At 43.9% G+C, this 21,762-nt stretch overlaps 1 long non-coding RNA gene across 1 annotated transcript; it reads right to left on the minus strand.

Annotated features, from left to right (window-relative positions):
• Window positions 1-3,495: 3,495 nt before the first annotated feature.
• LOC122459109 lies at window positions 3,496-20,346 on the minus strand. The gene is made up of 3 exons (XR_006279576.1): window positions 20,175-20,346; window positions 14,139-14,144; window positions 3,496-3,506 (listed from the first exon to the last, which is right to left on the minus strand). It is a non-coding gene; the product is annotated as an uncharacterized LOC122459109 (long non-coding RNA).
• Window positions 20,347-21,762: the final 1,416 nt, after the last annotated feature.

Raw genomic sequence — 21,762 nt, forward strand, 5'->3', positions numbered from 1 at the left:
TTTGGAGCCAGATACTATGCTGCTTTACATCAGCTGAGTATCAGAAAAGTCATTGGAGCTACAATGATTTACTCGGATGATGAGGCCAAGGGAGGCAGAGCCTTCCCAAAAGTGAGGGAAACCAGGGACCCCCACCCCCTGAGATCCAGCCCCCACTCTGCCCCTTCCCCCAAGACCTCAACCCCACCCCCCAAAACCCCTCCTCCTCTTCCACGAGGCCCTGCCCCGTGTCTTCCCCAGAGTCCTCACCCCGGCCAAGCCAGAAGCCATAGCGGGGGAAGCCCAGCCCCCGCTAGGGAAAGAAGCAGCCACCTGCCCATTTCTCGAGCCCCCCTGCCCAGGGCAGGTTGAGGGACCCAGGCTACCTGTGTGGCTCTTACACCGACCCAGCTCTGGCCGGGGCCTTGGAGCCACAACCCGGCCATGGTAAGAGCAGAGCGGGCAGCTGTGGAGTGCCGGCACGGACCCACCCCTCAATCTTCCCTAGGCGGGGAGCCCGGGGGGCAGGGACATGGGGGGGAAGAGGAGAGGAAGGGGGTGGGGTCCACCATGGCAAAAAGTAGGAGGGCCATAAAATCTGACCCCCCCGCCCCATTCCAGGGCCACTGGATGAGGCCCAAAATTCCCAGAGTGGGGCAACCCACAGAAGTCTCAAAGCTGTTTACTGAGATAAATATGTTGTAAACTGATAAAGGCCACAGATCTGTTTGCTTTATCTTTTTGCTATTTGCTAAATGTGCATTACAACATGAGATACACATACACACACACAGAGAGACATATATAAAATCTGACAAGTCATTTCTGAATGTTTATGGACAGAGAAAAGATGGTTGAAGAGAAGAAAATATCCCTACCTTATACTGAAAAAACAAATTGTGACAGAGGGCACATGGCCTGTCAATAATTTATATTTTGCGGCAAGGGAAAACGGCTTAAAGCCAGGCCACCTCTGGAATCAGCTTAGATAGAAGCAGGATACATCCAGCATTAAGGTGAGAGCTAACTCATCTAGATAAGAATAATGGACATGTAACACCTTGACTGGTAAGGAATGTCTAGGGAGGTGGAGATCAAAATGGCCTGCACAATGCTAGACTTGGAAAGAGGGAACTGAAGGAACCTCCCAGAGGTTATGAGGGCAATAATCCTTGTATGGAGGACAAAGACTATGGCATTTACTCCAGATGGTATTCCTGATCAAACACTCCTTTGTGGAAATGTTGATGTAGCTTCACCCTGACATGGTTATTATGAACTCTAACAGGGACTTGGAAAACAGGTCAAGTGAGAGATAGGGTGATCTCTGGACAAGGCACAAAGAGGTTGTCTGATCCAACCAGGGAATGGGTAGACAGGGGACTGATTTCTTGAAATGTAAGATTTTCTTTGCTTTTCTCTGTAACTGAGCTAAGGGGAGCCTACTTCACTTGGCTTTGCAAACTGTCCAGATGAGGTATGTCAGGCAAACGGTTTCTTGTGTTTTTACTACCATTCTCTCTCTACTGCTAATAAACCTTGCTTTTCAGAAGACTGATGTATTGGATAATTTCATGCAGAATTCCAGGAAAGAGATGAGAATCAGAAAAAGATACTGAAGGGTAAGCAGTTTCTGCATGCCAGCTACCCCACTCATGGTCTTGGTCACACACGGCATGAACAAAGGTGTCCTTTCCCATTACAATGGACCCTCAAGGTCTGCAGCCAGCAAACACAGAGTTAGTGGGGCTGGATTTTGTTTTCTGTGTATTAATCTAAAATGGTTTATAATATTTGTTTAATTGTGTGCGTGTGGAGCTGATGTGTTTGGTGTAAAAGAGGTGAGAAGGAATGTGAGAGCACAAAATAATGGAAAAGAGGAGAGAGAAGATGAGAACACCTACATGCAGGATGGTCAAAGTGATCTGCAGCAGTTTGGAAGGATTCCCATTGACTTTAATGGGTTTAAGATCGGGCCTTTAGTGAGGTGAATCCATTATCCGATGCATCCGATGAAGTGAGCTGTAGCTCATGAAAGCTTATGCTCAAATAAATTTGTTAGTCTCTAAGGTGCCACAAGTACTCCTTTTCTTTTTGCGAATACAGACTAACACGGCTGCTACTCTGAAACCTGTCTAAATGCAGAATGACTTAAATGGCAAAGTCAGTCAATTGCATGGCAAAGTTAGCATACATAGTGATAACACTGGGAATCACAAAAAGAAAAGGAGTACTTGTGGCACGTTAGAGACTAAAACATTTATTTGAGCATAAGCTTTCGTGAGCTATAGCTCACTTCATCGGATGCATTCAGAACGAGTTCTGCACTGCTGCAAAGCAGAAGTCTGGATGCCATGGAGATGCTCACCTTGATGCTCTGCTAGTGCTGGGGAAAGGCAGATTGGAAATCAATGTTCCCCCAAGACAATAGATTGGAAGTGGAAGGAATAAACGGGGGCTTGGAGTTTTTAGGAAGTTTTGTGCCTCAGAGAGAACTGCATGGTGTGAACAGGGACAGAGGGCTGGCAGGTCTATGTTTTCTCCCCTACCTTGCCCTGCTAATTCTGATGGTTGAGGGTGGGGGTGACAACTCCAACTTCATATTTATTTTACAAACTTCTTACATTAAGACTATTACAAGAAGATTTTAAGCCATCTGCCAGGGCTTAGTGTTTCAATGATCGTTAAATTTGGTTGCTTTTAAGAGTATGTTCCATAGGCAGCAAGCTGTTTAGTGTAGCAGCCTGAGGCAGCATTTGAAAATCATTTACTTTTTACACCTCTCTGTTCTCTGCTGTGGGAGGCACTGAGTGAATCTGTATAGCAGATGCTTTCCTGGGCGACTCCACCTCTGTGCTGTCAATCAATATTAAACATAGAAGTTGGTCCAATAAAAGATATTACCTCACCACCACCCTTATCTCTCTCAATCAGTCGTAAAGGCAGTTATTACCTCAGATATCAGGGGATGAAACATGAGTAATTTATTTAGTCACCTTAAGATGCTTCTAAGACCAAAACTGCCTCTCTTTTTTGTGTGTGTAGGGGTTGGAAACTTTACTCCTAATTTTATAATGTTGCTGATGGCAAGGGTGAGAGCACAAATCATTATCTTTCAAGCAGTTTTGTTTAGTCATTGCTGGACTCAAATGTTACAGTTTCAAATCTCTGTAGGAATGCAGGGATCTGTTGAGTGGAGTGGTGGCTATAGCATGACAATGAGCTAAAGAAAAGACATTGTTTGCTTTGTGTTCTAGATGAGGCAGAGATTTTTACTTTAAATTTTCACCCTTTGCTGAAACCTTATAAGAAACAAGCAAACCAGGTTTCTGCATTTGAGGCAAGATATTATCTGAGGCTAACCTGAATGGGGTCCCAATGTGCTGTACAAATATATGGTAAGTGACAGTCCCTGCTTCAAAGAGCTGAGCAAGAAAACTAAATTTACTGTTCATGTGTTGTATGTAATTTTCAAGGATCATAACCTGATCATATCCAAGCCAATTTTCGTTGGAAAACTCAAATTTCTCCTAAATGAGGACTATTTTCCTGCCAATTTTTTATTTTGCGTGCAGAGCGATTTCAGCTAGAGAACTGTTTAAAAACAAAAAAAGAACACAATATTTTTAATAATGGGGGAACTTTTGTGTTTTACTCTTCCTGTATTCAAAAAACAGCTGATGCTTTCCAGAAAAATTCACTTTTTAGAGACCAAACTTAGAAAATGTCAGTCTGTGAGGTGGATATTTCAGAATATAATGAACTGAAAACAAGCAGGGAGAATGGAAACATTCACATGGCCTTTAATAAGAGTGGTCCCCATCCCTCCCACTGTAATGAATGGCCTAAAAATCTCAGGCACAACTCTGTTTTAATCTAAAAATATTGTAATATTTCTGAGTCTTCCAGTCCTACGATTCTATGATTCTGTGTGGCCTCCCTATGGAGTTTTCCTGGGATCATTCTGTAGGGATTGTGATTTGCCACACACAGAGTGACCAGCAGTTTGGTCTCCAGGATCTCCACAGATCCTGAGGAGTAGACAGGAGGCTAATGCCATCTGCAGAGAAGTCCTGTGCCTTGATGCTAGCTTCCCGCCGCTCCCTGGCAGTGTGGCTCCACAAAGGCTATGGAATCCTCTACCAGCTTCTTACCCAAGATGCTCCTTTAATTAAGGGGGACTTCCCAGCACTGAGGTACAGCAGCCTTCACTTCACTAATGCATAGGTGCTGTGGGTCATGGACTCAAATAGCAAGGGGAAGAGGAGGAGGAGGAGGAGATCAGAAAAGACTCAAGGGAATTCAAGATATAAGGGGAGGGGGGAGAATATTCTTTTAATTTTAAGCCCCATAAAAACTGAAGTAACTGGTGTTACAAAAATTCCCCAAGCCACTTAACAACAGTACAGCTCTCAGCTTTTCAGCTAAAGTAAAGACCACCCTCCCCCATCAAGTTAGAACACATCCTCATCTGTCTAACAGGCATATGACAAGTTTCTCTTGGTTGATGCCCAGCAGCACCACAGTTCCTAATGCTGGTAACATTCACAGAAGACTCCAGGATGTGACACACACTCTCCACAGAATCATAGAAATGTAGGGCTGGAAGGGACTTCAAGAGGTCATGCCAAGCCCCCTGTGCTGAGACAGGACCAAGGAAACCTAGAGCATCCTTGATGGATGTTTGTCCAAATTATTCTTAAAATCCTCCAGTGATGGGGATTTTACCACCTCTGCTGGAAGTCTATTCCAGTGCTTAACTATCCTTATAGTTGGAAAGCTTTTCCTGATATCTAACGTAAATCTCCCTTGCTGCAGATTAAACCCATTATCTTTGTCCGGCCTCCAGTGGATATGGAAAACAATTGATCACCGTCCTCTTATAACAGCCCTGAACATACGTGAAGACAGTTAACAGGTCCCTATTCAGTTTTCTTTTCTCATGACTAAGCATGTCCAGTTTTTTTAACCTTTCCTCAGAGGTCAGGTTTTCTAACCATTGTATCATTTTTGTTGCTCTCCTCTGGACTCTCTCCATTTTGTCCACATCTTTCCTAAAGTGTGGTGCCCAGAACTGGACACAATACTCTAGCTGAAACTTCACCAAGTAATGTGGGACAATTACCTCCCATGTCTTATATACAACACTCATGTTGATACACCCCATGATATTAGCCTTTGGTACAGCTGCATTACACTGTTGACTCGTATTCAATTTGTGATCCACTCTAACCCCTGATGCTTTTCACCAGAACTACCCCCTAGCCAATTATTCCCCATTTTGAAGTTGTGCATTTGATTTTTCCTTCCCAAGTGTACCACTTTGTACTTGTCTTTACTGAATTTCATCTTATTGATTTCAGACCAATTCTCTAATTTGTCCAGGTCATTTTGAATTCCAATCCTGTCTTCCAAAGTGTTTGCAACCCCTCCCAGCACCAGCAAATTTTATAAGCACACTCTCCACTTCATTATCCCAGTCCCATTAATAAAAATATTGTACCGGCCCCACGACTGACCCCGCCAGAACACCACGAGATATGCCCTCCCAATTTGACCGTGAACCATCAGAGGCTGCACCACAGATGTCCACTTCACAGTACATGGAAAAAGCTTAGCAACTTACACTTTGCTGATACAGCTGTTCTAGCGCATATCCAGATCCCATTGATGCAGATGGCAGCTTTCATTGACCTCAAGTGGAAGCTAGAATGGGACCATTGAGAAGAATTCAACTTTGTTACTTCATCCTACTTCAGCCAGGGAAGAGCATTCTCTACCTGCAGCTCCCTTGGGATGTGATCTGCCATGTATGAGTGACTTAAATGGCCACAGATCTTCCAGGTCGGGGTCAATATCCTGTTTCTGTTCTTGCTCTTTATTTAGGAGCTCCCATACAACTAAATGCATAGGGTGTGCAAAGTCAAACCTATTACCATGTACCCCAGCAGCCACACTATCTGAGTTCCCAAACATAGGGGGGAGAGAGAGGAACTGGTCAGCTGCCACCTATCTATTACCTCATTCAGTTTGTTCAATAGGTATATTGTTTGTTCAATAGGTTTGTTCAGCTGGTATAAATCAGCATTGCACCACTGACTTTAATAAAGCTCTGCCAGTTTACACTAGCTGAGTTCAATGGAGTTGTGCTGATTTACTCAGCTAAGGTGTGTGTGTGTATAAATATATATATATATATATATACTAATTCTGTAGCTTCCAGAAATCACATACTACATGTGTGTGTGTGTATGTATACACATATGTGTACATAGTGTGGCATGTAGCCAGATGCTGCTGCTCCCCTCATGCCTGTTCAAATGTTATCCTGTCAAGATGACCAAATAGCCACTAAAAGGTATATATAATCAGTGATCTGGCCACTGGCCCACATTGTGAGGGGATTTGTTGTATCCTCACAGCTCTTCGGGGCACACTGCACTGTGTAGCCCACAATATCTGGCAAAGCTCTGGGACAGCTCTTAGCATCTGCCACTGCAGATATCATCAACTGCCAGAATCTGTCTCCTTCAACAAGTGAGTAGGAGAGTGCCAGCATTTTTCTCAGCGATGTCTTAAGCAAGATGACCAGAGACAGATATAATGGACAAGCTCAGAAGCTTGTCTCTCTCACCAACATAAATTAGTCCAATAAAAAATCTTACCTCACCCACCCTGTCTCTCTAATGATGGAGTTTAGTCATTTGTTCCCTCATGAGTCAGATAGATTATCAAGTACTGGGGTGGGGCGGGCTGGAGATAGGGTGTTTCTCAGTTGGAGGCTCTTGGCTCTGGAATGTACTTCTTCCATTAGCGCAAAGAGTGAGCTTGTTGACCTTTAGGGTAATCCTGCAAGATTTAACTGTTCTCTTAGGCCTTTGTATGAGGATGGTGGCTTCTACCAATGACTTTTTATTGGTGGGCTGGAGGGAAATTGTTTTTAAATGAACTTCTTGTCTGGCCCAGCTTTTAGAACTTCTCTGCCACCCTCCTCCCGAACCTCTAGCAGTCTATGCTTTTGCAAGACACCCCCAGCAACAACAGGTCAGTTGTTGAGGTCAGTTAGCTCCTTAGAAGAGAAGTGAAAGGTGATATTTTCACTTAATGCAGGCAGAGGTTCTGCTTCTCTTCCCATGCTACCAGCTGAGGTTTTGCTTCTCTTCCCACTGGTGTGGCTATAGAAAAAAAATCACAATTGGGGATTTGTTATAGATCATGGGCCAAAATCACCCTTAGCATAACTCCGCTGAAGTACTAGATGTCTTGAGGTTTGTAATTCTGAAGAGTTTTATTGGTGTTAGAATGGTGACACAGTCTCACATATGGGTTAGCAGAATCTAAACTATAACCACATAAGGTATTTCACTTGAGATGAAGTTACTCAAACATCTCCAAGAAGAAAGATGTACTTTTTTCTTGCTAGAGTAGCCAAGGCCCTGATGAAAGACAGCTGTGAACTTGTCCGAGAACTACAGTGATATAAAGGTATTGTGGTATTGTTTTTTCACTCCATTCTGTGGCTAAAAACACAAAGGGCTCTTCAAATATAAAAGATCATGAACAGCAAATAGACTGCAAGTGCCATTTCCTCTATAATCCTATTTAATGTACTGGGGTAATTGCCTCAAACTGTTTCAATAAACATCAACATAGTGAGTATAGAAATTCGATGGATCATGTTTGGACGATGCTAACACTTCCCTGGTTATTCAATCTTCTGAAGATACAAGGGGGGAAAAAACAGCAAGTTATGCGTGTTATTGACTTTTTTTGCTGTAATCTTGTAATGTTTATTGTATTCGTGGTTTACAACTTCGATAAAAACAGACTAGTGCCTGAAATAGACATTATACATGTCAAAATACAAGCACATTGGTTTCAGCAGTAACACAAACGATATCACAGGCAATTCATCATATTAACCTCCAGAGTATTACTGTATAAGATCTGTATGCGGTGCATGTATATACCTTATCAACTTTGTTTAACTTCAGTCTAATTCAGGCTCTAACAGGTATTTGTCAAGATGAAGATGAATGACATCACTGTACTTTGCTTTAGGTGTTTTACAACTCACATCTGGCTAGACCATGATTATTCCACAAACTTTCCAGTAATTATGGATATTGCTTAAGTACCTGGCGTGTGTGCTAGCATTCTGAAACACATAATGTAAGCCATGTACAAACACACCTTGGAAAACTGACTTAACACCTGTGAGGGACATGATATCATGCTTCCTCAGTGGTATTAGTGTAAACCCTCACTTTGCATTGGCTTGTAATACTGAGACGGGGAATAAATGCTGCATGCTCCTGGGAGAAAAGATGACAACCATCACAATTTTTAATTAACTTGGCTTCCATGAGGTAGCCCAGTTTTTTTAACAATATGTTCAGGTTGTAATCCCTACCTCTATGTGTGCCTCCCATACCAGAACTCATGGCGCCAAACACAAGCCTGGCATAAAAGAACACAGCTTCACTGAAGTCATAGGAGTTATACCCTCATACGCCAGTGTTGAACTTGGCCCAGGATGGTCACAACAAACAGAAATAGCTTTGGATGAAATCCTCTCATCCCTTTCCCCAGTCACAGAAAGCTCAAAATGCAGCAGAACTTTCACAGCATTGATAGGGTTGGAGAAGGTGGAGGAGTATCTGGAAGCCAAAAAGATCTGTAGCTCCCTCCATGCTGTGGAGTCAAACCCTATAGCAATTCTCTCTACATGGAGGAATGTGGGAGAGGGGCAGTGGCTTGACCCAGGCATGACAAATGAGTTAATGCCCAGCAACTCTATTGATCCACTGGACACAAGCCAAACAGAGGCAATGCAGCAAGTCACAGGTGAGCTGCACAGGTGCCCAACCAACCGCTTTATATTGGGGTCCAGGTAGGACTCAGTCCCTTACTCAGACTTTGCATAGGGAACATGAAGTTCACAATTAGCTTTTCCCCAGGTTTTGCCTACTGAATAAAACTTAGAGAAAATATCGATGGGCAGAATATGAAAAATGGCAAGAAGGACATTGGATTGAAAATGCGTTAGATCCACGTTTGTTTTAGTGACGATCAATTCTTGAGAGAAAGAAAATTTAAAACCATTTTGATAAATTGAAGTGTCCTCATTTTGTATTTCAATCCAATAGTTTCACTCGGGTCCTGAACTTCAAAGGGGAGTAGAAGAATTGAGCGGAGAGGAGGAGAAGGTATGAGAAGAGGGAGGGAAAGCACTTAAATAATGATAACAGCAACAATGACTGGAAGTACTCCCTGCTAACTCAGTAATAACTGCTTCCTGGGATAAATACATTCCACAGCCTTGAGGCTCAGAGTTTATGAGCCCAGATTTGGTTATTACCTTGTAAACAGGAAGCACCCTTAATTTATTACAGTAATAACAGAGCTGTGAAACAAACTAATAAAAGCAAGGAAATTCAAAGTTAGCAGCATACCCTGTCTCTATATTATACCTTTCATCTCCCACACTGTGTCTAGATATTGTCGCAGCACACGTGATATTAATAAATCACTCACTGTTCAGAGAAGAGGGACATGAAATTTTGCATATCCTGAATGATTTGGTGCCCCTCCCATGCAATATACACAATCTCCCAACACTAGCCACACCGTCCTTACACGCAATCTGTGCTTGGATGCAAGGGAGGGGCAAAGGGCTCAGTTGCCTTCACAATCATTTCCCACCCTCTTTCTCCAGATCCTGCAGAATGTGCTCCAGGGGTTTGGAGTTTATGCAGCGGGAGGTGGTGGGAACTGACTGGGTTGAGGGTAGGAGTGGGGAAGAGCTCAGGACATGTCCAGAGGAAATTTAATGGTTTTTCTGCATTCAGCAGAGACTACTTGACTATTCAGCCTGTGTCCGCTGTGATGCCTTTTCTGCACCTCTGCTGTGGGGCTCTCTCTTTAAGGGACATTTTGAGGGCAGCTGCTGCAATAAGAGGCCCTGATAGCATGAGTCCAGTGGAATCACGCTGACAAGGAACATGAAGGGGGCAGGGGATTAACTAGAAAAGATGCTACTCTCCAATGTCCTTGCTCTACTCCTGGGCTGGCTTTCTGTATGGAAATCCAGGCAGGAAATAACCAAAGTTGGCGTTTCAGTACTGCTCCCTCTGGGTGCTTACTGTATCTTTTACTTCACTTTATGCTTCCCATCACTACAAAAAGAGGCCAAATCACATTGCCATCCAACATCAAAACCTGCAACAAAAGCCACCAAAATGGGTGAGGTCCCATTTACATCTACTTTAATCATGGGCCTAAGATCCTAATGGTTAAAAAAGTGATACCACATTCTATCTTGTTGGGGTTTAACATCATGTATTTGCTATGAATTTGCTAGTAGCATTCCCCCGCTCGCATTCAGACTCTCTCCAGATCTAGTGCAGTGTGAAGACCATGAATTGATCTATAAAGACACAGTGGGCAAAAGGGAGATATGTCAATCATCAGTTTATTCATTGCTGTTCTCTACCCATGTAGCCTTCAAAGAAAAATAGACATTTAATTGTGTCTAATTACAGAGGCCTGTAGTAGATAGTGTGGATCTGGTTTGCAGAGAAACTTTGTATTTAAAGGTGTAAGGCAATATTTTGCCACCTGTTGGTTTGTCTTTTTAAAATTAAAATAGTGCAATAAATCACATACAGATTGAGAATGTCATGGTGAGGAGTATAATATACTTTCTAAGCTAGGACTGTTTATATGACTTTCGAGTGCTGGGGCGAAGAGAAACCATATGTATGTTTTGCCTAGTGTAACCAGGCTCCAGTGGGTTACAACTGAGGATGCCAAATTCAGGATGAACTGCTGAGAAATAGGGCAAACACAACCCAAAACTGGTGGTTATACTTTCATAAGATATACCAAAGCAGCCACAAAAGCAAACTCCTGTTTCACCACACTAGCTTACAAGAAGTCATAAAAACAGTTTCCTTGGGCATTCCAGTTCTTATATCACCACCAAAAACACTGGATTCAGAGATGAGTGGTTCTTTGCAACCAGTCTCATCAAATGAAAGTTTCTTCTGATCCCAAAGGGCCAGCCACACATCCAGGTCAATATATAACTTAGATCTTACCCAAAAATCACACTGATGCCAACTCTTTAGAATCTAAAATATAAAGGTTTATTTATAAAAAGAAAGAAAGAAAGGTGAAAGTTAAAATTGGTTAAAAGAATCAAATACATACAGTAATTGCAAAGTTCTTGGTTCAGGTTTGTAGCAGTGATGGAATAAACTGCTGACTTAATAAGTCTCTGGTTGCTTCCAAATCTTTGGAAGGACCTCAATTCCTTGGTTAGAATGCGCCCATGAGTATAAATTCATAGTCCAGAGGCTTGGGCAGGAAAGAGGCTGGAGCAGGATAAAGGCAAAATGAAGGGGTTTCCAGGGCCACTTACATCCTCTGCATGTGGAGGGAAACCCATTGTTTCAAACAAAATCTCAGCACAGGTAGTGGAGAATCACAGGTGACCAGATAGTGTTTGGAGTCATGTGGGCAAGTCACCATGTTTATGGGACAGTCCACTTGCTGTAGATGGGCGTCTCCCATGGTCCATTGTGAGTTAATTGTCCTTTTGCTAATGAATGCTTCCAGTACAGGCTCAATTTTATGAACACCAATCTAATGAACAACCAGAGATTTGAACCAGTGGGCAGTGGAGTAATCCTAAATCTCAAGTATTGGAATGCTGTGGGCCCACTGCTGCTGGTGTGACCTCCCGCTCACTGTGCATGCAAGGTCGTGCTGGCAGGGCAGAGCAGTATGCTCTGCAAAATGGTGTCCTCCATGTGGCACACGTAGGCTGCTACTTTGGCTACCTTGAAATATTACCGGAAGGGCATTCTGGCTCCACAACACCACTGCTGACGGGGCGGGAGGGAATCAGTGCCTTCAGTGCACTGGAAATCATGATGCAGTGGTTTGAAAGTCAAGAAGAAAGTGATGCAGTGTACTATGCTGCAACGTATGCATTGCACTGACTGTCATTTTGATGAGTTCAATGTTACGAACTTCTCAGTCCCCAATTAGTTCATAAAATAGGGATTCTGCTATATTTCTATCTCACACTTTTTGTGATAGGAAGTAACATGAATGGTTTGGCTGGTCTCTTTCCAGATTTGGCCGTTCTCAGGTTTTAAGAGTTAGGTCTTGTTTTTCAGTATCAGGGCTTTTTACATTATACCTAATATCGGGTTGCTAATGGGAGGTGAATATAGTGAGAAGACCAGATAAGAATAAGTCCCTGGCATGTAATCGATTAATTCAGTAGTCTTGAGAAAATACTATCAACCTCATGAAAGTTTGAGAGCAGGTCAACTCTTGGTTGTCAGTTTAATCCAAAATTCCGACATAATTAACAACAAGGACCTTAGGCCGAGTATGTAGGTTACAAACCGGGACACATCCTTTCCACAAGCAAATAGCCCAATGAAGACAAAGGGGAGTGTGATCTGAGAAAGGACTGAGAGCGGGGTTTAGAGAACTCCCTGAGAGCTTTGATACCTCTTCCAGGGGTGGACTCACCAGGGGCTGTAGGATCAGCATCTCACATTAAATAACAGATTTAGCATCAAAGATGTTCTGTCTGGATTAGCTTTTCAGACTAGGAGTGTTACAAAGGGGCCGATCCTCCAAACCCCTGTGTGTCTACACCCCACCATTACATCAAAGGAAAGGGTTAGATGCACACTTGGGAAATCCCACTGAACGTGTCCATCCTGCTGAACTGTAGGAAATATGGGTCATATTTAATTTAGCATCAGGTTGTAGGCAGAGTCCCTGCTGGTTTCAGTTTAAAAATAGATGAAGATTTCTACAATTCTTACTGGGGCAAAATTTCAGTTGACCTTCATGGGTGTTTTGTCTGAGTAAAAGCAGAATTAGATCCTAATTTTGAGAAGGGGACATCATAATGCATCATTACTAGAAGTGCAAAATTTCTCTCAAGCCTTTACTGGTGAACTTCTAAAACTACTAATTTGTAAATCTCAGTAACCTCTGGACTCTGAGCCTGGCACTAGTGTAACTAATGGATCGGACATGACCTCGTTGTAAGGAAGATTTATAAGGATATTTAATGGAACAATTTGTGATTTAGGCAGTGTGACAGCGGCAGGCCAGATGGCTATAGGAGAGTAATAAAAGGCAGATATATTAGCCCCAGGATAAGTAGGTCCCTTTCCCTGGGTAAGGTAACAGGGAAGGTTCCAGAACAATCAGGAACCTTCTGGAGACAATTAAGACAGGCTGATTAGAACACCTGCAGCCAATCAAGAAGCTGCTAGAATCAATTAAAGCAGGCTAATCAGGGCACCTGGGTTTTAAAAAGGAGCTCACTTCAGTTTGTGGTGTGCGTGTGAGGAGCTGGGAGCAGGAGGCACTAGGAGCTGAGAGTGAGAACGCGGACTGTTGGAGGACTGAGGTGTACAAGCATTATCAGACACCAGGAGGAAGGCCCTGTGGTGAGGATAAAGAAGGTGTTGGGAGGAGGCCATGGGGAAATAGCCCAGGGAGTTGTAGCTGTCACACAGCTGTTCCAGGAGGCACTCTAGACAGCTGCATTCCACAGGGCCCTGGGCTGGAACCTGGAGTAGAGGGCGAGCCTGGGTTCCCCCCAAATCCTCCCAACTCCTGGTCAGACACAGGAGGAGTCGACCTGGACTGTGGGTTCAGGGAAACGGCCAAGCTGAGGGCTGCTGTGAAGCTCCAAGGCGAGCAAATCCGCCAATAAGCACAAGACCCACCAAGGTAGAGCAGGAACTTTGTCACAGCAGTTTATTTGTAGTTCCTTTAAAATTATTGGGGAAACTGACCAAAAGCAATCACGTACTTCTACCATGTGAGCCCTCTGCTGGTGGATTCCCATATAAATCTCTAACACTTATGCACTACTCTCTAACATTATCATCCCAGGAAAGTTTGCTTTAAAATATTACATTAATCTGGCCAGCTCCAAGAAGGGACAGGGAAATGGTGAACTCCCTGTATTGGTACAGTCCAAATACCACTGATTTAAAAAGGTCCTGACCCTGTCTTGGCTGCAGTAGCTTTCAAGGAGTCTAAAGAGGTTGGAATTTAGCCCATTCTTCTCGAAAATTCAATGATTAATCTGTGCAGGTTTAATTGTTAACTATTTTCTAAATCCATGTGTGTGAGGAAGCTATAAAAATCACTTTTGATCTTTATAAATCCATCCATGGGGAACTTTGCATGTATTTAATTTCACACATCTGAAATCCATGCTCTTTACTGACTGGGAAAAACTATTTGCAGTGACTAGCACAAAGGTGACCTGATCTCAGATCGGGCCTCTAACCTTACAATAAATGAATAAATAAATTTAGTTTTACTATAACACCATCAACTTAAGTCCAGAACAATACAGTTATTTATGTGATCCCGTTTATAGGTATGTTAATGTTCAAAATATTTTCATATTCAGATTTCTGGGTAGAGTAGCTCTAAACATGATCTTACAAGATAGCTATTGAGGTTAGTTACATTTCATAATGAATCAGAATTCTCGTGGATCTGTGTAAAACTGAAGTTGATCCTCCCACGTTGGCAGAAATGTATACACGATCAATAGGGTGAAGATCCCAGAATCTGAGATAGTAGCTGAGATAGGTTTCAGAGTAGCATCTGTGTTAGCCTGTATCCCCAAAAAGAAAAGAAGTACTTGTGGCACCTTAGAGACTAGGTTTGATTGGGTCTCGCATACCCGATCTCTCGGCATCCACAATTCTGTTCTTGCTATTTCTTAATGGGTTTGAGTTCATGGTCTTGCAAGGAATAGAGCAGGATCAGGGCTGTAATTATGTCCTTTCTGTAGAGGTCTGTGGTAGCTCTGATAATTTGTGCTAATTTCATTAGGATCTTTATTGGGAACCATGAACTCACAGGTTTGATGCAGTCTGTATATTTAACAGTTGCAGAGCAGCATGTTGTGTCAGGTCCTGTGTCTGCTTTGTATGCCGATCCGTTTACCCGCCCCACAGATCTGTACAGATGATAGCTGTAAATGAATTAGTAAAAAAATCGATTTTATAGGTATATGTATGCACGGCAAACACACACACACTTCTGCAGTGTTTGATATCAAAGCCAGGGCCAGGTTGTAAACTCAGCTGCTTGCCACGCATTGTAGGAGATCCAACTACAAAAAGCGACAGTAAATCTACAAAACAGCATTTCCCAAAATCCCATCAATATCCACCACCGCAGGAGCTTTAAACAGTTTGCAGCTTGTTGTCCCCTGGGTCTGTGGAATGTGTCCCTCCATTGTGTTCCTGCCTGTGTTTCTCCAGGACTACACGTGCAATCGCATCCTTCTATTTTCTCCATATGATTTTTCTCTCTCACTACTTTTCACATTGGCCTCTCTTGGTAACCCATTATTTCCATTCATTTTCACCCATGCCAAAAGGCAGGTCATTCCACAGGAAGGAAACAGGTTAAGTCATTGCAACCTCCTGTGCAACTTCCCCCCACAGCCTTTAGAAAAGCTTTAGCATAAGATTTGGCAATAGAAAATGTTTCTTTCTGCCCTCGTCATGTGGGAACGTAATCTGGCTGCCAAATCGTGAATATTTGGGGCAAAATAACTAGCCCAGAAGTTATTTAATAAAAGCTCTCCTGAAGGACATTTTGGGACTGTTCTGGCAAAGCTCTTCTGTTGGGAAAAGAGAGTGAGACAAATCCAATTTTCCACTAAGACATTTAACACAGGATCAGGAAAGCAAGGAGGACCGAAATCAAAGATTCCAGGTGAAAGGTGGAGAATTCCTTATCAATTAAAAGTCCTAAGTAATTCCAAAGTCCAGCAAGATTTTCTCAGGCCTGGTCTACACTGTGGGGGGGAGGGGAGGGGATCAATCTAAGTTATGCAACTTCAGCTACGTGAATAACGTAGCTGAAGTCGACGTATCTTAGATCTACTCTCCGTGGTGTCTTCACTGCAGCAAGTCAACAGCTGACGCTCCCCCATCTACTTGGCCTGCGCCTCTCGCTCCGGTAGAGTACCGGAGTCGACGGGTGAGCACTCAGTGGTTGATTTACCGTGTCCAGACTAGATGCGATAAATCGACCGCTGCTGGATCGATCGCTGCCCTGGATCGATCCTGCAGGTAGTGTAGACAAGCCCTCAGTCTGATTTTGTCTTGAATCGCTGCAACACAACAAGCAGCACCATGGAGCTAATTTACACTACATGCAATTGTCATTTTCATCTCAGCGAGAATTGCATATTATCTAATAAAAACGCGAGTACATGAAAACCACAGTTCCCTTGAGAAATCTTCAATTTTATTGTGAAACAATTGATTTATTGCTCTCCCAAGGGTGGAGACAAAGGAAGCGCAGAGGAACTCAGTCACAAATGTTAACAGTAAGAAAACAATCTCATTGGAGCAGTTTCACTGTTAATAAATGACTCTGGCTGCCCCAGCCCACATTATACTTGGCCACCGACAATAAATGAATATTGCTTGCAGTGGGCAGACTGTAGTGAACCATCTATGTTTCTGTGGTAATTACTAATTTTAAAAAAGAAAATCTTGCTACACTCAAAATGTACTTGTGTCAGGAATTTTCAAATCCTAGTCAACATCTACTGGTTTGCGATGTAGGTTTCTTTATCTATTTATGTTGTGGAGGTTTTCTCCTATTTTGCTATGTGGATCTGAAAATTAACCTGCTCTTACAACACCACCCTTTTGATTCCACCCACCATCTCACTGCTTTCCCTCTTTTCCTCTAGTGCTTGGGAGATCATGTTTGTCCCATTGCTTTACGTTTCGGATAGTGCATTCTTTACTTCGTTATGGATGAATGCAGCCATTTAAAGGGATCTTTCCCAGTCTTGGAAAGGCTCTTACAAGAGAGACTTTATTCACTGGGCTTTAATTCCACAAATCGCTTCTGAGCAATGCTCTGATTCAGCAGCACTTTCTTTCCTCTGTATTCTAAAAGAACTATTTTACCTTCCCCAAGCTCAGCAGCTGGGAATCAGAGGTGGCGCTTGCCTGTGAATACACCCCTGGCAAACTGATAATTTAAGGCTATTGGCTTGGGACTGCTACTGCTAGCTATGATGAGCAGGAGGGGAGGGGAGAGGAGGGGGCACACAGTCTCTCTTAGCCCTGGTCTACAATACAGGGTTAGGTTGAATTTAGCTGAGTTAGGTCAATTTTATAATGAATGCGTCTACACAAGCAACCCCATTCCATCGACCTAAAGGGCTCTTAAAATCGACTTCTGTACTCCTCCCCAGCGAGAGGAGTAGTGCTAAAATCGACCTTGCGGGGTTGCATTTGGGGTAGTGCGGACCACTACCACTACCCCACCATTGTCCATGGACACCTGCAAGGGGGGGAGTCTCATGCAACATGGAGGAGGATTTTGTGGATGAGGAAGAGGAGGAGGAGAATGAGCAGGCAAGCAGTGAATCCATTCTCCCCAGCAGCCAAGATCTTTTCATCACCCTGGAGCCAATACCCTCCCAAGGCAGGATCCGCGACCCTGAAGGCAGAGAAGGCACCTCTGGTGAGCACACATTTGTAACTACAGTACAGGGTTTAAAAGCAATATTGTTTAATGTTTGATTTGCCCTGAAGAATTGGGATGCATTTGTGGCCAGTACAGCTACTGGAAAAGTCTGTTAACGTGTCTGGGGATGGAGCAGGAATCCTCCAGGGACATCTCCTTGATGCTCTCCTGGAGGTACTCTGAAAGCCTTTGCAGAAGGTTTCTGGGGAGGGCTGCCTTATTTCGTCCTCCACAATAGGACACTTTACCACACCAAGCCAGTAGCAAGTAGTCTGGAATCATTGCAGCACAAAGCATGGCAGCAAATGGTCCTGGTTTTGGTCGCATTCAAGTAACATTTGGTCTGTATCTTTCTGTGTTAGCCTCAGGAGAGTGATATCATTCACGGTCACCTGGTTGAAATAGGGGAATTTTTGTAAGGGAACAGTAAAAGGACCCCGTTCATGCTGGGCTGTTTGTGCTTGGCTAAAAGGGATCATCCCTGAGAATAGCCATACAGCAGTGGGCGGGGTGAAGGGATCATCCCAGAGAATAACCATGTGGTGGGGTGGGTGGAGGTGTGTGCTGCATATCCACCTGAAAACCACAGTCCCTCCTTTTAAATGGCAAACCCAACTGGCATTGCTTGCTATGGGAAAGGACGGTGCTGCAATTTGAAACCATTCCCACATGTTATGAAGGCATTAGAAGCCAAACCCACATACCCTTTGGCTTACCATGGCTGCCTGGAAACCAAATTATGTTGCCAGCCATTTCTGATGTGTCACCATACCGACAGGCACTCAATATAAAAGGCAAAATGCAACCTTGTACCTAAAGCACATGTGTTGTTTGCTGTGAATTGCTTGATTCACTGTGAAAGAGTCTCCGTTTTGTTCTCAGAAATGTATCATCTTAAATTTTACTCTCTTTTTATCCCCCTGCAGGTGCAAATGTTTCTATGCTCCCCCTATCATCTCCATCCATGAGGTTATCGCTGATTAGTAGGCAAAAAAAAAATGCACATGCAATGACATGTTTTCCAAGCTCATGCAGTCCTCCTGCACTGATAGGACACAGCTTAATGTATGGAGGCATTCAGTGGCAGAGTCCAGGAAAGCATTAGGTGAGTGCAATGAGAAGAGGCAGGATGCAATGCTGAGGCTAATGGGGGAGCAAACAGACATGCTTAAGTGTTTGGTGGAGCTGCAGGAAAGCCAACAAAAGCACCGATCGCCGCTGAATCCACTGTACAACCACCTGCCCTCCTCCCCAAGTTCCATGTCGTCCTCACCCAGATGCCCAAGAATGCAGTGGGGGAGGCTCCAGGCCACTCCACTCCAGAGGATGGCCCAAGCAACAGAAGGCTGTCATTCAAACAGTTTTGATTTGTAGTGTGGCTACAATAAGCAATATGGCCTTGTCCTTCCCTCCTCCCTCACCCCACCCTACCCCACCCAGGCTATCTCCCTTTTTAAAAAAATTAAGAAAGAAAGAAAGAAAGAAAGAAAGAAAGAAAGAATGCATGGTTTTAAAACAATATTTTCTTTTCCAGCTGTGATCGAAGGGGCTTACATGGAATTAAAATCAACAAAGGGGGCGGGTTTGCATCAAGGAGAATCACACACAACTGTCACACCATAGCCTGGCCAGTCATGAAACTGGTTTTCATAGCTTCTCTGATGCGTGGCGCACCTACCTGTGCTCTTCTAATAGCCCTGGTGTCTGGCTGTTCAAAATTGGCAACCAGGCAATTTGCCTCAACCTCCCACCCTGCCATAAACGTCTCCCCCTTACTCTCACAGATATTATGGAGCACACAGCAAGCAGTAATAACAATGGGAATATTGGTTGCGCTGAAGTCTAACCTAGTCAGCAAACAGCGCCAGTGAGCTTTTAAATGTCCAAAGGCAAATTCTACCACCATTCTGCACTTGCTCAGCCTATAGTTGAACTGCTCCTTACTACTGTCCAGGCTGCCTGTGTACAGCTTCAGAAGCCATGGGAGCAAGGGGTAGGCTGGGTCTCCAAGAATAACTATAGGCACTTCAACAACCCCAACAGTAATTTTCTGGTCTGGGAAGTAAGTCCCTTCTTGCAGCTGCTCAAACAGCCCAGAGTTCCTGAAGATACAAGCGTCATGCACCTTTCCTGGCCATCCTACGTTGATGTCGGTGAAATGTCCCTTGTGATCCACCAGTGCTTGCAGCACTATTGAGAAGTACCCCTGGTAGTTTATGTTCTGGTTAGCAAGGTGGTCTGGTGCCAAGATAGGGATATGTGTCCCATCTATCACCCCATCACAGTTAGGAAAAACCCATTGCAGCAGAGCCATCCATTATGACCTGCACATTTCCCAGAGTTACTACCCTTGATAGCAGAACGTCAGTAATTGCGTTGGCTACTTGAATCACAGTAGTCCCCACAGTAGATTTGCCCACTCCAAATTGATTCCCAACTGACCGGTAACAGTCAGGCATTGCAAGCTTCCACAGGGCTATCGCCACTCGCTTCTCAACTGTCAGGGCAGTTCTCATCTTGGTATTCCTGCACTTCAGGGTGGGGGAAAGCAACTCACAGAGTTCCAGGGAAGTGGTCTTATGCATGCAAAAGTTTTGCAGCCACTGGGAATAATCCCATACCTGCAACACTATGCGACTCCACCAGTCTGTGCTTGTTTGCCGGGCCAAGAATTGGCTTTCCATTGTATCAGCCAGCCCCACTGCTACCATGATGTTCCAATTGCCACATCCCATGCTTTCAGGAACTTCTGTGTCCATGTCCTCATCACAATCGTCCTCGTGCTGGCATCTTTTAGCCTAGTTCTTCACATACTGCAGTATAATGCGTGAAGTGATTACAATGCTCACAACAGCAGCAGTGAGCTGAACAGGCTCCATGCTTGCCATGCTATGGCACCTGCACGAGTAACCCAGGAAAAAAGGTGCAAAATAATTGTCTGCAGTTGCTTTCACGGAGGAAGGGAGGAAGGAAGGGAGGGGAGACTGACGACATGTACCCAAAACCACCCGTGACAATGTTTTTGCCCAATCAGGCATTGGGAGCTTAACCCAGAATTCCAGTTGGCAGCAGAGATTGCGGGAACTGTGGGATAGCTTCCCACAGTGCACTGCTCCGTGAGTCAATGATAGCCACAGTAGTGAGAATGCACTCCACTGACTTAATGTGCTTAGTGGGGACATACACAATCAACTGTATAACATTGATTTCTAAAAATCAACTTCTATAAAATTGACCTAATTTTGTAGTGTAGACATACCCTTAGTATTTCATACCTTACGCTTTCCAGAGAGCTGTGTTTAATGTGCCACCCTAAGAAAATGACGTTTAATTTCTAGCATTTATTCAACATATTGTTCTGTCAAGCGAACATCACGCACAACAGAACCTGGAGTGGAAACTGACAATGCATAATATTCCACAATAAACCTTGCCCAGTCATTACCCTGCCTGTAAAACCTCTCCATTTACATAAAGCTGGGTCGAGCGCTCTGCTTGAAGTGGTCATTAAAACAGAAAAGTGCAAAGGAATTAACAAAACTCTGGTGATCGCAAGACCCTGGCTGTCTGTGGGCTCCAGAGAGTCCCTCCCATTCACTCACTGGGTGCAGGGCAAATCCGAAGTGCCAGAAAGCCACCAAGGCATCACAAACTGACCCAGACCCAGGCAGATGCTGAAGAAAGACACCCAATAACGTTCACAATGAGATCACTGCTGGGAGCGAAAACAAGGATCATTTGCATCTTCTTTTTGCCTGGGGCACCTGAGAGACTGAAAGCCGCAGGCTTTAATGAATGTGCAGCCATGAGCAGAAAGGAGGCCATGTAAAAGCGACAGCTTCATGCTCATTCAGCCTCCCACCCGCTGACTGTACTGACAAAGAAGCAGAATATCCCTTCCACCTCTGCATGCCGGCGGGGACAGCCCCCCAAAGAATCTAGCCAGGGAGTTGGGGGGTGTCATAAACATACAGCTGAGGGTAGCGTAAAATCCCTCCTTTACCTGTAAGGGGTTAAGAAGCTCAAATAACCTGCTTGGCAGCTGACCAAAAGGACCAATAAGGGAAGAAGAGCCTTTCAAATCTGTGGGGGGAGGTTTTTTTGTTTGTGTTTTTGTTGTTGTTGTTCTCTCCAGGACAGAGAGGGACCAGGGCAGGAAAAACTATCTCCTAAAACCTTACCTGAAATAAGCATCCAAGATTACAAAAA

Source organism: Dermochelys coriacea, chromosome 3, assembly GCF_009764565.3.
Source record: "Dermochelys coriacea isolate rDerCor1 chromosome 3, rDerCor1.pri.v4, whole genome shotgun sequence".
Taxonomy (NCBI): domain Eukaryota; kingdom Metazoa; phylum Chordata; order Testudines; family Dermochelyidae; genus Dermochelys; species Dermochelys coriacea.